Genomic DNA, 13,927 nt, shown 5'->3' on the forward strand with positions numbered 1-13,927 from the left:
ACCTGCAAATTTATTTTTAAAGTGGCCTCTCCTCCCCACCCCCACCCCCGGCACTGCCCTCATGGGCCACTACTGGCAACAACACAAGATTCAGTGTAAATAACGGTTGTAGCTACCATTGGACAAGGGGGAGGGATGTCCCTCAGTAGTCAAGATGGGGGGCACCACAGTGTCCCCCTTTTCCTCTGTGGCACCCTCTTGTCCTTCTCCCACATGCAGCCAGCCAGCAAAGTGCTCATCAGCTAAGAATTTACACGCTGCCTTCTCCTTCCCAGCCAGCACTACATTCAAGTTCCAGCTGGGTGCTTTCTCTCTTTGCCTCACTCTCTCTGCCTCAATATCTGAAATAGTAGACTGGAAGATCTCCAAGGGCCCTTGCAAGCCTAAAATCTATATATATTTATCTAAGGCCTGTCGCTAATCCCATGTGTGGCAGCTCTCGCAAGAATTAGCGAGTGAGCTGCTGGCAGTGGGAGAGGAAATTGGCATGCCAGCAGACAGGCTTGCAGATGAGGGGGAAGAAAATGGTGGCGGGCGGGCAGGGAAGGAAAATGGTGGTGGGGGGAAGAAAGCAGCAGTGGACAGGCGGGGAATGAAAACACTGGTGGAGGGGCTGAGAAAAGAGGGAAAACCAAGAGTGAGTGGGGAGAACTAGGGGCACAGATGTTCTGCGTCTGGCCTTCTAGTTTTTATGATTCTCCCCAGTGCTAGCAATTGCTTTGGAAAATCCCATACAATGTTATCTGAGGTTTTTTTGGAGATGCAAAGAGAACATTGCATACTATTTTCTAAATTCAGTGCTATGGCTGGCTAAATCCATCTAGAGCTTGAAATGGTATAAAAGGGATGTTGACTGTGTTTGCTAATCAATAACTCTACCTTGGATTCTCGAATTTCATACTGAGCATTCTGTAGACAATTCAAGTTTGTGTAGGGCTGGCATTATGACTTTCATATTATTGTTCTCCAGTGATTTATACTCTTGGATAGTGTGCGTGTATGTATGCAAATGTGTATATCTCCTCTTTGTGATTTCAGGGAAGGCATTTTGCAGCTCTTGCAGTTTTGGTGCAAGGCTATTCGGAGATGAGGATTATTGCTATCACCAGCTGAGTCTATAAGGTTCTGTGTTGTATAACAGCCCTTAGGATTGAAGGGGAAACAAAAGGACCACATAGTAGCTGTCTGTGAAGAAGAATGCTAAGGATCTGATTTTAAAAGTACCTGTAGAAATGGCAAATTAGACAATGAGGCTATTCACACACACACACACACACACACACACACACACACACACACACACACACAACCGGGCTAAGGGGGCACAGCCCAGTTTTGCATGTGATCCCAGTGGCACCATGGCAGTGAACCCGACCAATTACCCACCCTTAAAAATCAAGTTAAGAGAGTGAGTGCTCACTTAACCTTGTTTCCCTGTTCATGTGTCAGCCTAGTGCCTTGTGTGTATGGCTGCTAGCAGCTGCGGCTGGCAGACTGGGGCAGGGAGGGTCCCTGTAATGCCCCACGCACTCGCATGGTGCATTATTGGAGCTCCAGCGGGGTGGGGCAGCGCATCCTGGCACCCTGACCCTTGGAGCTACCGGCAGGAGCTGGTGCCTGCCCAAGGAGGAAGTACTGCTCATCTGCAGGGAAGGTACATTTAACCAGCCTTCCCCGCAGCCCATCCTCTAGAGGCTCAATAAGTTTCTGTAACATTACTAAAAGAACCTTGTATTGGATGCTGAGAAGACCACAAACTTGGAAATCTGACACGTTCAAGTGGCAGGTCAGGTTTGAGGAATGTTGTCAGGGGAGCAGATCACACTCATTGAACTACTATGATGCTAGAAAGACTGTTTCAGTTTATTCATTTGATTTCATTTCACTTTTAACTTGTATCCTGCTTTTCCACAAAATAATTGTGGCCAGAGCTGATCACAATGCAAACACATTTAACAGCAAACAGTAACAATAATACAAATCATAATATAACACTTTATGAACTTTTCATTAAAAAAGCAGAGCATATCCATAATAACATAGCTTTCTGCCTGCTTTCTTGCTGTCGTGCCAGCAGATCTGCACCATGGCATGTGAGCAAAGCTTCATTTCTGGATGAAGTCTTTAATTTGCATGCTTGCTTCACATTTTTCAACAACTGGCTGGGTTTTGTCTTTTTCTGACATTGGGAGCTGATGGCCTTGTTGCTGACAAAGAAAGCTTTATGCATTAATTGAATGGAAATTGTACTTTTCAATGAGGTGGTAAATTTGTTTCAATTGTATTACTTCAGATTACAGATGGAAGATCACATGAAGGAGTGCTAGGGTAGAATGTTTCTCCTTGAAATTTTGTTTGCTCTTTGCAGGGAATGAAATGAAAACCATTCAATCTGATTGGGTCTGCACCTGCATTCTAAAGTGGTATAATCTTCTACATACGGGTTTATCATGTAAATGGAAATTAGACCTTAGAAATGGGTGTTTGAAATGTTCTACATGATACAATATAGCCTAGACTGTTGTGCCATAAAATGGACCTATCTCTTTCCTACACATTGTCTAAAGATCGAAATAGGGAAAAGGTGTGAGAGAATTATCCCTCTTAAATCGGTTTTCATTTGCAATGCCTAGAACATAAATACGTTACTAGTCTTATAATGTCAAAAAGGACAGCCTGATCTGTGCACTACTTTGATAAGTCCAAAAAGAACTAATTGACTTGGTGTATGTACCTGGTGGTTCAGGGCAGCTTTTAGTGTAACGATATCATGCCAAAGTTGATGGATATTTGTAAATGCAGTGCTCCTTACTAGGCACAGAAATGCCCATATGAGGTGCAGGTTACAAAGGTTAACAAAATCTGCAAGTGCTGGTTCTGTAGGGATGTATGTAAATGTATTATGGCATGTAAGAAAAGTCTAGTACTGCCTTCAAGTGAGCTGATTCTTTCTTGTTTATGAATAGTAGCACACGCTTGGTAAATTGGGTTTACTTGCCTAATTCCTGCAATGATGCTGTTAAACCTTTCCCCCAGTAAAACATAGCACTTTGAAAAGAGTGTACATAATACATGTACATGTATTATGGCATGTAAGAGAAGTCTAGTACTGCCTTCAGGTGAGCTGATTCTTTCTAGTTTATGAATAGTAGCACACACTTGGTAAATTGGGTTTACTTGCCTAATTCTTGCAATGATGCTGTTAAACCTTTTCCCCCAGTAAAACATGGCACTTTGAAAAGAGGCATGAATAGTAAGCATGGACCTGGTCAGCCAAATAAAACTTGTTTGCCAAGTATACAAATCTTGGAGTATACAAATCTTGGAAGGTTTGCTGTAGAACCAATATGACTTGGTAGATAAAATGTAAAAACTTGCTACTGGGCAGCATGACAAGTTTTTGACACCATTTGACTGATTCCTAGTTCCTTTCTTTGGTCAGTTGTGCAAGAGTATAGGGCTGATTTTGCTGAGCCTCTTTAATCAAACAGTGAGGAAAAAATCTCCACTGAAGTGTGTATTCAAAGAATTAGCCTAGTCTTAAATGTTCTTATGATAATCATTGAGATTCATAGGGAGCAGCCTTGAATGTCAAAATACATTAAAGTCTATGAGCTTTTATTTTTCTCTGTTAGTTGAGATGTTCTTGTTTTATATCCAGCTGCTTGGCACAACCTGCTTCAAGCTTTTGCATGTTTGATAATCCGAAAGGCCTAGGGATGAATAAAATGTTTTCACAATCCAGTTATAACATAGGTGCCTGTATTATCACAGACTTACTGTCTATCTAATCATGATGTATCTAAAGATACTGCACATACATTATGTGCAGGAATAAGATATGTGAACTCCAGTTTAGATTTTGGGGAGGAACTCTATTTCTGGTTCGACTGTCACTGCATTTCCCCCAGTCCAGTGTGGGGGAAGAGGCTGACATCAATCTATTTCTCCAGTGGAAAGGAACCTGGAGCTTTCTCTTCTATACAAAGGAAGAGTTGATCGCACTCAGACACAGAGAAGACACAACACGTGTAAATGGAGTAAATTAGGACCACTTTATTGATGCACATAACCTAAACTTGCAATGGAAGTTTCTAACTACTCAGGGTGTGGGTACTCAACCCATTGGGAAAGCCTCCTAATGAGGACTCTACACACTCCAGGGCAAAGCAGCCAGGTATTGAAGTTGTCAGGAGACAAACCTCTGACTTGCTCTACCCCTGTGGATCCCCACATCAAGGGGAGGGCTACTCGACCCACCACAATCTAAACTACAGAACTCTGGATTGATGAGCCATGCAAGCCCCTGAGAGGGGGCCAGCCCCGACCCCACAAGCCACAAAACCCTGAAGGGCCCATTCCATGGTAACCCCACCCCTACCACCATGGCCCTCAGGCTGAACACAGATAGCGAATCCTGCCTACCCCAACCAGCGCTCACCTGCCACAGAAGGTGGACAAACCTCAGTTTAGTCTCCCTTCTCCAACCAAACCAAAGCTTCCTTCAAACCCTGTTGCAAGTCCCTGAGAAACAAATTGTGAATCAGAAAGGTGTACAACGTCAGCTTTATAGAGTGAAGCAAAACGATGTTGAATGTCAGAGTGAAAAATCACCCTGTTACCCAAGGCAACAATTGCCTTGCTTATTTCTGGGTTTACCTTCTTGAACTGGGAAAACAACGAAACTGCAGGCTTGAATATCCTGGAGCCCCTACCCCATCATTCAGTCAGATACCCAGATGTGGAGGACAACCCCTTCTCTCTTCATCTCCACATCCTGGCATTGCAGCCCAAACTATCAGACCTGGAAGCCGCAACCAGCTTGCTGATCCGTAAGGCACTGAAAAATGCTACCAGTGCAGAAGCTCTAAACAGCAGAAACTTAAAATGGAAAAAACAGAGTTAAAGTTAACAAACAACTTACCCAACAGTTGAGGGGGAAAGGAACCCTAGAATCAGGGCAAGGGGGTGCATCCATGACTAACACTTGAGCATCCTGCAAATTCTGAAGTCCAAAGTGGAATCCGTATAGCCTCCCAGCTTAGTGTGAAAAGCTAGCATGGCCAGCCTTCCACCAGTTGAGCCAGGTGACAAACACTGTACATGCAGTTGGATGCAGAAGCACACTATGTGTTCCACTGGGATGGGCCAAATGTCATGGAGACTCACAGACTGTCTGAACTTAAAGAAAGCTGCAGAATACCTAGCTGCTGCTGCTGCTGCTACCCTGCAGATACAGACCTCTTAGCAGCCATATCAGGTGCAGCTTCAGATGGGACAGGGCCGCCGGGCCGGGCCAGCATTGGATACCCAGGATATGTAAGCCAAGCTGACATTCCACTCCAGACATTAGCTACATGATGCACCCCAGGGGGGTTATCCCAAATTCAGGTCACACTCGCCCAGTGCTGACATGGGCCCATTGGGTATGTTCGGTTGGGGGACAGGATCAGGTTGAACCAGTTCCACTGGATAATCCATAGGAGTGCCACCCTTCTCAAAAATGTCCAGGCGTGCTTCAGTGGACTGTAAAAACTGTAGGTGTTTGTTAGCACAGGTTCCCACTTTTTTGGCACTTTGCCTAGTATTCTGCCCAGAACCCTTGCCTAACAAAATCCTACCCTGACATTCCAATGCCTCAAGGCAAGACAGAACCCATGTCAAACCTAAGTGGCCTTCCTCCTCAGAGGAGGACTTGGGTGCCAGGTGCAGGACACTGGGGCACTTAGAGATGGGCCTTGCCCTTGCCTTCTTTGGAGACTCCTAAAAACAAATAACATCCTCCCCTTTATTTCAATCTGTTAAATTTATGTAACTGCTTATATGGAAAAAGCAACCACACAGTGGGGTGGGGGGGACTTTTTCCTGTGGCTATTGTCTGTTCTTGAATTAACATACCATAACAAAGTGAGGCATGTAGCAAGCGTAATTCAGAGAACAAGATGAAGCCAAATATGGACAGTTTGGGGGGAGGGGCAGCCACTGCCCACAAACTAATTTGGGGGATGGGACACAATAATCAACAAAGCTGGGGAGCTGCCCCCCGCCCACCTTGATGGCCCACTCATGGGTGCTGCCGGGCAAAGATGCTTGGAGGAGGCGTGATCAGTATCAAAATGCCGATCCAGCACCTCCCATTGGGCAAGCATGATCACGTGCTCGCCCCTCTCAAAATGGAGGCTGTGTATGTTCTCCAGTATAGGCCTGGAGTGTAGGCCTGTGTAGGCTGGGCACCACCCATCCCCTGACTGACCCCACAGGAGTGGGGGGGCGGCGGCATAATGTCAGTTGGCTTGTTTAAGTTGTTAGTTTGAATTGTTGCATCCTATCCTGGTTACCATCTCATTCTTATAGTGTAGAAAGAATGACCTTCTAAAACCTATAGCTTGCTTGTTGTCAATCTGATAAAGGAATGCTGCTTTTCATATGACAATACATATGACATATGACAATGAGTCATAATAACACATTGCTCTCACATGGGACTCCTGCTGGTCTCCCATTGAAGGGAGTAAGCAAGACCACTCCTGCTTCTTCAGCAGTGCTGCACCATCTGGTGTTGTCCACTGGCCCCATTGATCAATTACATCTGCATGTGCCCCTCTCATTATATTGTATAAGACAAAAGAAGGAATTACAGCTGAAAGGCAGTATTGAGAGGAACTTAAGGCACCTCTGTTATTCTTTTTTGTTACTTGTTGAAGTATTTTCTCACTACTTTGGCACTGACGACCCAAAATAGTCTATGTGCAGCAAATCTAGTGCATGTTAATGTTTTTAATTCTTTATGCCCATGGCACTTAGCAGTATAGAAGGAAAGAGTGACTGACTGACAAATCAGTTAGATTTATACTAGCTGTTCAGTGATGGTGGTGTGAACAGTTTTCCATCCCCCCTAATAATTCATTGAACAGCAATCTTGGCATGAGATGAAGTACTTTTGCAGGTAATATATCCTGCAGCCAACTACAACACATTATAGTTGCATTATAATGCACTTGATTTTCCATTCACTAAAAGCCAGTTTTTTCACATATGAAATTTAGGGAGAGATAAATCCAAAATAGTTGCCATTGCAACTGTTGAACACTGTTTCCATAGCAAGATGTTATCATTTTCCTTTCCTGTGAATTCCTTTCAATTGTTGGTTTGTTTATGGTCACTGGCACTTAGCAGTATAGAAGGAAAGAGTTTTGTTTTCAGCAGTACCAATGAGCAGATCCCTGAGATGTGAATATTTAGCAGTGCCTCACCTTTTAGCACTGTCCATTCCATGGTACTTATCTTTGGAACTTCGTAGCTGTGGCGTGTTGAAATTAAGCAGCCCTGGGGAAATGTCACTACTGTTCCATTTATATACAGTGGTCCCTCTACTTACGAAATTAATCCGTTCCGAATGCACATTTGTAAGTCGAAAAATTCGTAAGTCGAAAAGCGGTTTCCCATAGGAATGCATTGGGAACGGATTAATGCGTTCCGGAGCCTAGAAAAAAGACCCAGACCCCCAGTAAGGCTTGCAAACTGCACAGGAACATTTCTTTTCAAGAATAAACAGGCAGTAAACAGGCAGGCAAGTCAAGGAAACCCCATCTAAAAATTTGTAAGTCGAGGAAACCCCATCTAAAAATTTGTAAGTCGAGGAAACCCCATCTAAAAATTTGTAAGTCGAAAAACCCACATCTAAAACCGGATCTAAAACTGCCGTTTGTAACTCGAAAAATACTTATGTCGAGTAGTTTGTAAGTCGAGGGACCACTGTACTTGTACAGAATATCTAGCAAACTATTTTTAATGTCTGGATTATATATAGTGATGGTGATCCAAAAGCCTGTTGTACGTGTGTCCAAGGGTTTGTGGGATTTTTGGCACTTACCTTTGAACAGTAGATTTTCATGCCATACAACAAACTTTCTTATTGACCGATTTATTTTGTTTGAATCTCCATTTCCTTTCAAATGTAGTTTGCCATGGAACCAGGGGTAGGGACTGCTTATCAAGACACACACACACACACACACACACACACACACACACACACAAAATGCTCTTGGGTGTATGGATGCATGATTATCTGCATCCTGACCCCTGTAACCAAGCTGAGGCAGCTTATGGTTTGTGATTTAGATGGTTCGTGTTTTTCCTTGGGAAGACACAAATCTTTTGCAGTCTTGCATGCTATATTGTATGTATTATTTAAATGTGGCTTTCAGTGTTAAGCAGAGGAACAGCACTAGGCCAGATTGTGCCCCAGGTGAAGATAATCTTTAGGAATCTTCCTCCATTTAAGAACATAAGAAGAGCCCTGCTGGATCTTGCCCAAGGCCCATCTAGTTCAGCATCCTGTTTCACACAGTGGCCCACCAGATGCCACTGGAAGCCTCCAAAGGCAGGAGTTGAGGGCATTTGAATTTGTGAAAAACAATTATTACATTTATAGCCCTTTTCATGCCTCCAGTGCATGAACTGCATGTAAACATTTGTTTTCCTTGAATTTTACTAAAGCTTACTAAATTTCAAGAATAACTAAAATATTTGTCCCCAAGCCGGACATCCCAGGTCTGACTGTCGTAAGAACAGAACAACAGCCCTGCTGGATCAGGCTCAAGGCCCATCTAGTCCAGCATCCTGTTTCACACTGTGGCCCACCAGATGCTGCTGGAAGTCTACAGCAGGAGTTGAGGGCACACCCTCTCTTCTGCTGTTACTTCCCTGCAACTGATACTCAGAGGCATCCTGCCTTTGAGGATGGAGTTGTCCTATAGCCCTCCAATTAGTAGCCGTTGATAGACCTCTCCTCCATGAAGTTATCCACGTCCTTCTTAAAGCCATTCAGGTTGTTGGCTGTCACCACATCTTGTGGCAGAGAATCCCACAAGTTGATTATGCGTTGTGTGAAAAAATATTTGTGTTTGCTGGTCCTAAATTTCCTGGCAATCAATTTCATGAGATGACCCCTGGTTCTAATGTTATGTGAGAGGGAGAAGAATTTCTCTCTGTCCACTTTCTCCACTCCATGCATGATCTCATAGACCTCTATCTTTTTTTTCTAAACTAAATAGCCCCAGGTGTTGTAGCCTTGCCTCATAGGAAAAGTGCTCTAGGCCAGAGTTTCTTAACCTTGGGCCATCTTGTTGGACTACAACTCCCATCATACCCAGATAAGGTCTTTGTGGCTGAGGATGATGGGAGTTGTAGTCCAAAAATATCTGGGCTCCAGGTTTAAGAAAGCCTGCTCTAGGCTCCTGATCATCTTGGTTGCTCTCTTCTACACCTTTTCCAGTTCTTTACAATGTCCTTTCTGAGATGTGGTGACCAGAATTGTACACAGTACTCCAGGTGTGGCCGCACCATAGTTTTGTATAAGGGCATTATAATATTAGCAGTTTTATTTTCAATCCCCTTCCTAATGATCCCTAGCATGGAATTGGTCTTTTTCACAGCTGCCGCACATTGAGTCGACAATGATTTGCCTGATGCTAAATCCAGTCCTAGATTTTAAGTAGCAAGGTTTTCTTTTTCTTTTTTAAAAGAAGAGTGTTAGGTTAATGATACTACATAGCACTCCATACAATGGATAACTTATAAAATACAGGGCAGCATCCAGACTAGTTAGTCATGCCTGAGCACTATTGAGAATAATAATGCAAGTTAGTCATGACTATCTTGTACCATTACTCTCAATGGGACTTAAATCATGATTAACTTGGTCTAGATACTGCTTAATTTATTTATCATATTTCTATACCGCCTAATATGTACATCTCTAGGCAGTATACAAATTTAAAAAGATAACAAACATAAAAACAGTATAAAACAGTTAAAATATACAAAACAAGACCACAGATTAAAAAAAAAATTCCAGTTAAAAGCCTGAGAGAACAGAACATGTTTAAATGTGTGTTAAACATTAAAAGGAATCCTAAAAAGATGTGTCACTTTCATTTCCACTGGTGCACCTTCTCAGGAAGCTCATTCCACAGTTCTCGGGCAACAATTGTAAGCACCTTGTACCTATTCACCTCTGATCTCATGTCTCCAATGGAAAGGATTTTCCACCACATCTTAAAGAGGGAGAGACATGGAAAAGACTTAATGTAAGAGATGTAGATCCAAAATGATCCTGAAGCCAGGAAAACACTCAGTAAGATACATACACTGACTTCTAACCCTGATTTATTATAAGGTGGTCTGTGCAGCTGTGAGGCATGCCCATGCTCCACACGCTGTCCTGGAGATGGGCAGAACCCCACTGTGTGCTGCCACTGCAATGCTGCCTCTTTGCTGTCCACTTTGCTCTCCTCCCCGCCCCCCACAGCTGGCTTATGCACAGCTCCTCTCCACAGCTGGCTGCTGCCCCCCATCTGGCTGATTCACAGCCAACTGTAGATTAGCGGCTGGATCTGGGAAGCAGTAGGAGTGCCACACTGGGGATGGGCATTGCCGCCGTGCACCAGCTAGGAGGAGAGGCAAGTGAGGATGGCTCTTCTCAGGGACAGGCAGCTCTGGGAACCTGGACGGTGTGGGTTCTTTGGACCCGTCCGTCTTACTAAAGCTCTGCCCCTGCACCCAAAGCCAAAATGTGGGAAACAACCAGCAAGCAACTGCAAGGGAATCCATGCTTGGACCCTAAGGAGTAAGATACTTACCAAAAAGACTGACCACTACCGGATCAAGCAATCATGTAAGAGAATCACATCTAAGTTAGAGTTGGTTGATTAGAAGTCAAATGAGGGATCCAGAGATTAGGGACAAGTGCATACTACTCTAACTCTGTTGAACGTAATTCTCCTTATCAGTTTAGCAAAAGTCTCAGAGCAAGCTCACGTGAGGGAAAGAAATGCTGAATCATCTCTGCGGAGCTGCCTGGCTAGACTTCTCCTAAAACTCTTCTATATTATCAGTAGGTTCAAAATGCTGCTACCTCCACCCCTCTTATCGGCAGAGCTTGAACCTCCCTGGCCTTGGAATGGAATCTCAGGGAAAACTCACTTTATTTTGCTATTGGATAAGTACAAAAATCTTCCATGTTCAAGCCTACATGTGGGGAGAAAACTGATAGCTGCTGATGGTTTGGGGACGTGTTTGCACCAGAGAAACCCCCGTCATCACCACCCCTTTTCCTGAGTTAAAAACCAACTCAGAAAGGCTTGTAAGAAGAAAAGAACTAAAAAAGGTTTTATTCTATTACTACAGTTTGCTTCCATCTGAGGCTTTCTCAGTTTTTAAATACAGTTAAAATTACTTAATAGATTACAAAAATAGGTTATCAATGCACGCTTAAATGTTTGTAGAATCTTTTGCAATGCCCTAGGTAGGATGGGTGTAGGCTAGTGTTGCTTATTTTAATTATGTTACAGGAAAACAGAACAGTATCAGGAATATGCAAAAGCATGCACACCAAAGAAATACAAGTTTCTAACGCAAAGTCTGACTAAACCAACTTTTCCCTAAATTAGCCTTCCTGAAGCCAAAGCCCTGGCTCTTTGCCTTGAACTCAGCTAACTCCGGGTGAGAATTCAAGTTTCCTGCCCTCCTGTCTTTCAAGAATTTGCCGAGTTATGCTCGTACAGTCAATCTCCATGGCTGCATGTCCTTCCGAGCACCTCCAGCCTAGCTTCTTCCTCTAGCAGATAACTTTCAGCAGCTCTCTAAGTCCTACCCACCTGGCTGAACCCTGGAGTTCACCGGCCTGTTAGTCAAGACAAGGTTCACTTCTGGTTAACTCTTTAGGGAGAGGGGAGTCTGATCACTACACACACACACACACACACACACACACACACACACACGCCCTGCTTAAATTGAGACAAGTGGCTGGAAACAAGAGTTGACAGCTCCTGTCTCAAAAGGGTTCGGATGGTAACACAAAGCTTAATTTTCCTAATTTCACTATCTATACATACAAAAACAGGAACAAACAATAACATGTCAAATTAACATTTGAATCTCTTGCCCTGTTGCCTCCCCCCAAGCATCCTTAGGTTGCCATGGAGACTTCAAAGTGTCCCTGTGACAAGGCATCTGTCGCAATGTTCTTCTTCTTGTGATGAGCCGCTTGTAGCCAGTGGTTCTCCCCCACTGACCACTTCTGGTTAAAGACCACACCTATATGAGGGGCCTGATCTGGCCCAATGACATCATCTTTGCCCCAATGCCCCTCTCACTTGTTATCATATAATTTCATATTATAGATTAATATGATTTTGTGCTTGTGTAGTCTGAGGAACATAGACTAGACAAAGACAGATGTTGTGTTGGCAGCTGGTGCATGTTGGTTGAATATTCCTCTTTTTTCTGTAAATTGTGTAGCTACTTTAAAAAAAAAAAGTCCTCACTTTAGCAGCCAATATGGCCAAGAATTTCCAAGTTAGAAAAACAGATCCACTCTCCGAGGGCAGCCACTTTGTAAAGAATGACCTTTGCAAAAACAAATAATGATTTGTGATATGGACCTCCAGTCCGACCATTTGTGTGGGGGGAAGCCTGCCTTGTTTACACACTAACTTACTTAAAAATTCACTAAGCAGAATGGATCAATTTAAGAATTCAGTATCTTAACTGAATATAGGTAGGTCTACGGCTAGGAACCACAACACACAAAAATGTGCTCACCTGGAAAACTTAAAATCCCAATCTTTGCTCCACTTATTTATATTTCAGTTTGCAAACCATCTTGCCCCAAATAGTCTCAAGGTAATGCACAGTATAAAAACAAGTACACAATACAAGAACATTACATTAACTGAGACACACAATCCAAGTTAACACAAACAAATCCAGCATCACGTATGACATAACGTGGTGCTAGCATCACAGTCCCCGAGCACAAAATGCCCCCCATTCTAACCTCCATCAGCCTGCATGGAAAGAGCTGTCTAACCACCTGCAGAAGGCTGAGAGAGATGGAAGAGAGTGTGCATCTTCCTGTGGAGCATGTTCCACATTCTGGGGAAAGTTACCAAGAAGGTCCTGTCCCATGTGCAAGGTAACAGAGTTTTGGTTGAAATAGGTATGTGAAACAGGGCCCCTTCCAATGCCCTAGTAGGGTGAGCAATTCCCACAGAAGCAGGATATCCCAAGTCATTCAGGGCTTTAAGGGTAATAACCAGGATCTTGAATTGGACCCTGAAACAAATTGATGGATACTGTAGCTCTTTTAAAACTAAGATTATCCGTTCACTCCAAGCAGCTCCAGATATTACTCTGGCTGCTACATTTTGGACTAGCCTAAATTTCCAAATATTCTTGTAGCTTTAATCCGTTACAAAGACATCCTATTAAAAAGCAGAAATTTTCAAGCTTGAAACGGCCTGTTTCAAGTGTTCCAAGATTGAAACAAAAAAACTCAATTCTGAGTCAGAATGTTTCGAGTGTTGTGAGTACCATTTTGGAGGACTGTTTTTCCTGGAAGAGCTTGTCAACCAGCTGGGGTCGGCAGGTAGACCAGGCCTTTGCTTGGGACTTAGTGTGTCAGCTCGCCTCAGAGGACTGGTCTACCTGCCATGGAAGCGGGTAGATCAGGCCTCCACCCTGGACTCCACCAGTAGACCAGTTCTTTGAGGTGGGTCAACATGCTAAGTTTGGGGTGGAGGCCTGATCTACCTGCCTCATATAGCGAGTAGACCAGTCCTCTGAGGCAGACTGACACGCTAAGCTTGCAGTGGAGGCTTGGTAAACCTGCTGGCCCCAATTGGTAGATCAGCTCTCCCTGGAAAAACAGCCCTCCAAAATGGCACTCAGAATGCTTGTAACACTCAAAACATTTTGGGTTTGTTTTGATGGAACAGCTGGTTTGGTCACTGTTTCAACGAAATGTTTCGAGCAATTTTTTTTGAGCTTGAAACAAAATGCAAAATCAGTTTTGTGCACATCACTAATCTATCTTGTAAACTGAGCAGCATCTTTCCCTGTAGCAAAATGGGTTTTA

General features: G+C 43.6%; 1 protein-coding gene and 1 long non-coding RNA gene across 12 annotated transcripts in view; one reads left to right on the forward strand and one right to left on the reverse strand.

Moving 5' to 3' along the window:
• CPEB3 (cytoplasmic polyadenylation element binding protein 3) overlaps window positions 1–13,927 on the forward strand; it is a 139,988-nt gene that overhangs the window by 34,796 nt on the left and 91,265 nt on the right. The window lies entirely within an intron of this gene.
• Window positions 1,750–13,927, reverse strand: part of LOC128351758 (uncharacterized) — a 55,816-nt gene continuing 43,638 nt past the window's right edge. Inside the window, exons 2-3 of the long non-coding RNA XR_008320022.1 lie at window positions 4,442–4,524; window positions 1,750–3,713 (exon numbers count right to left, since the gene is read on the reverse strand). This is a non-coding gene — a long non-coding RNA (uncharacterized LOC128351758). The remainder of the gene's footprint in view (window positions 3,714–4,441; window positions 4,525–13,927) is intronic.

This window comes from Hemicordylus capensis, chromosome 3, assembly GCF_027244095.1.
Source record: "Hemicordylus capensis ecotype Gifberg chromosome 3, rHemCap1.1.pri, whole genome shotgun sequence".
NCBI lineage: Eukaryota > Metazoa > Chordata > Lepidosauria > Squamata > Cordylidae > Hemicordylus > Hemicordylus capensis.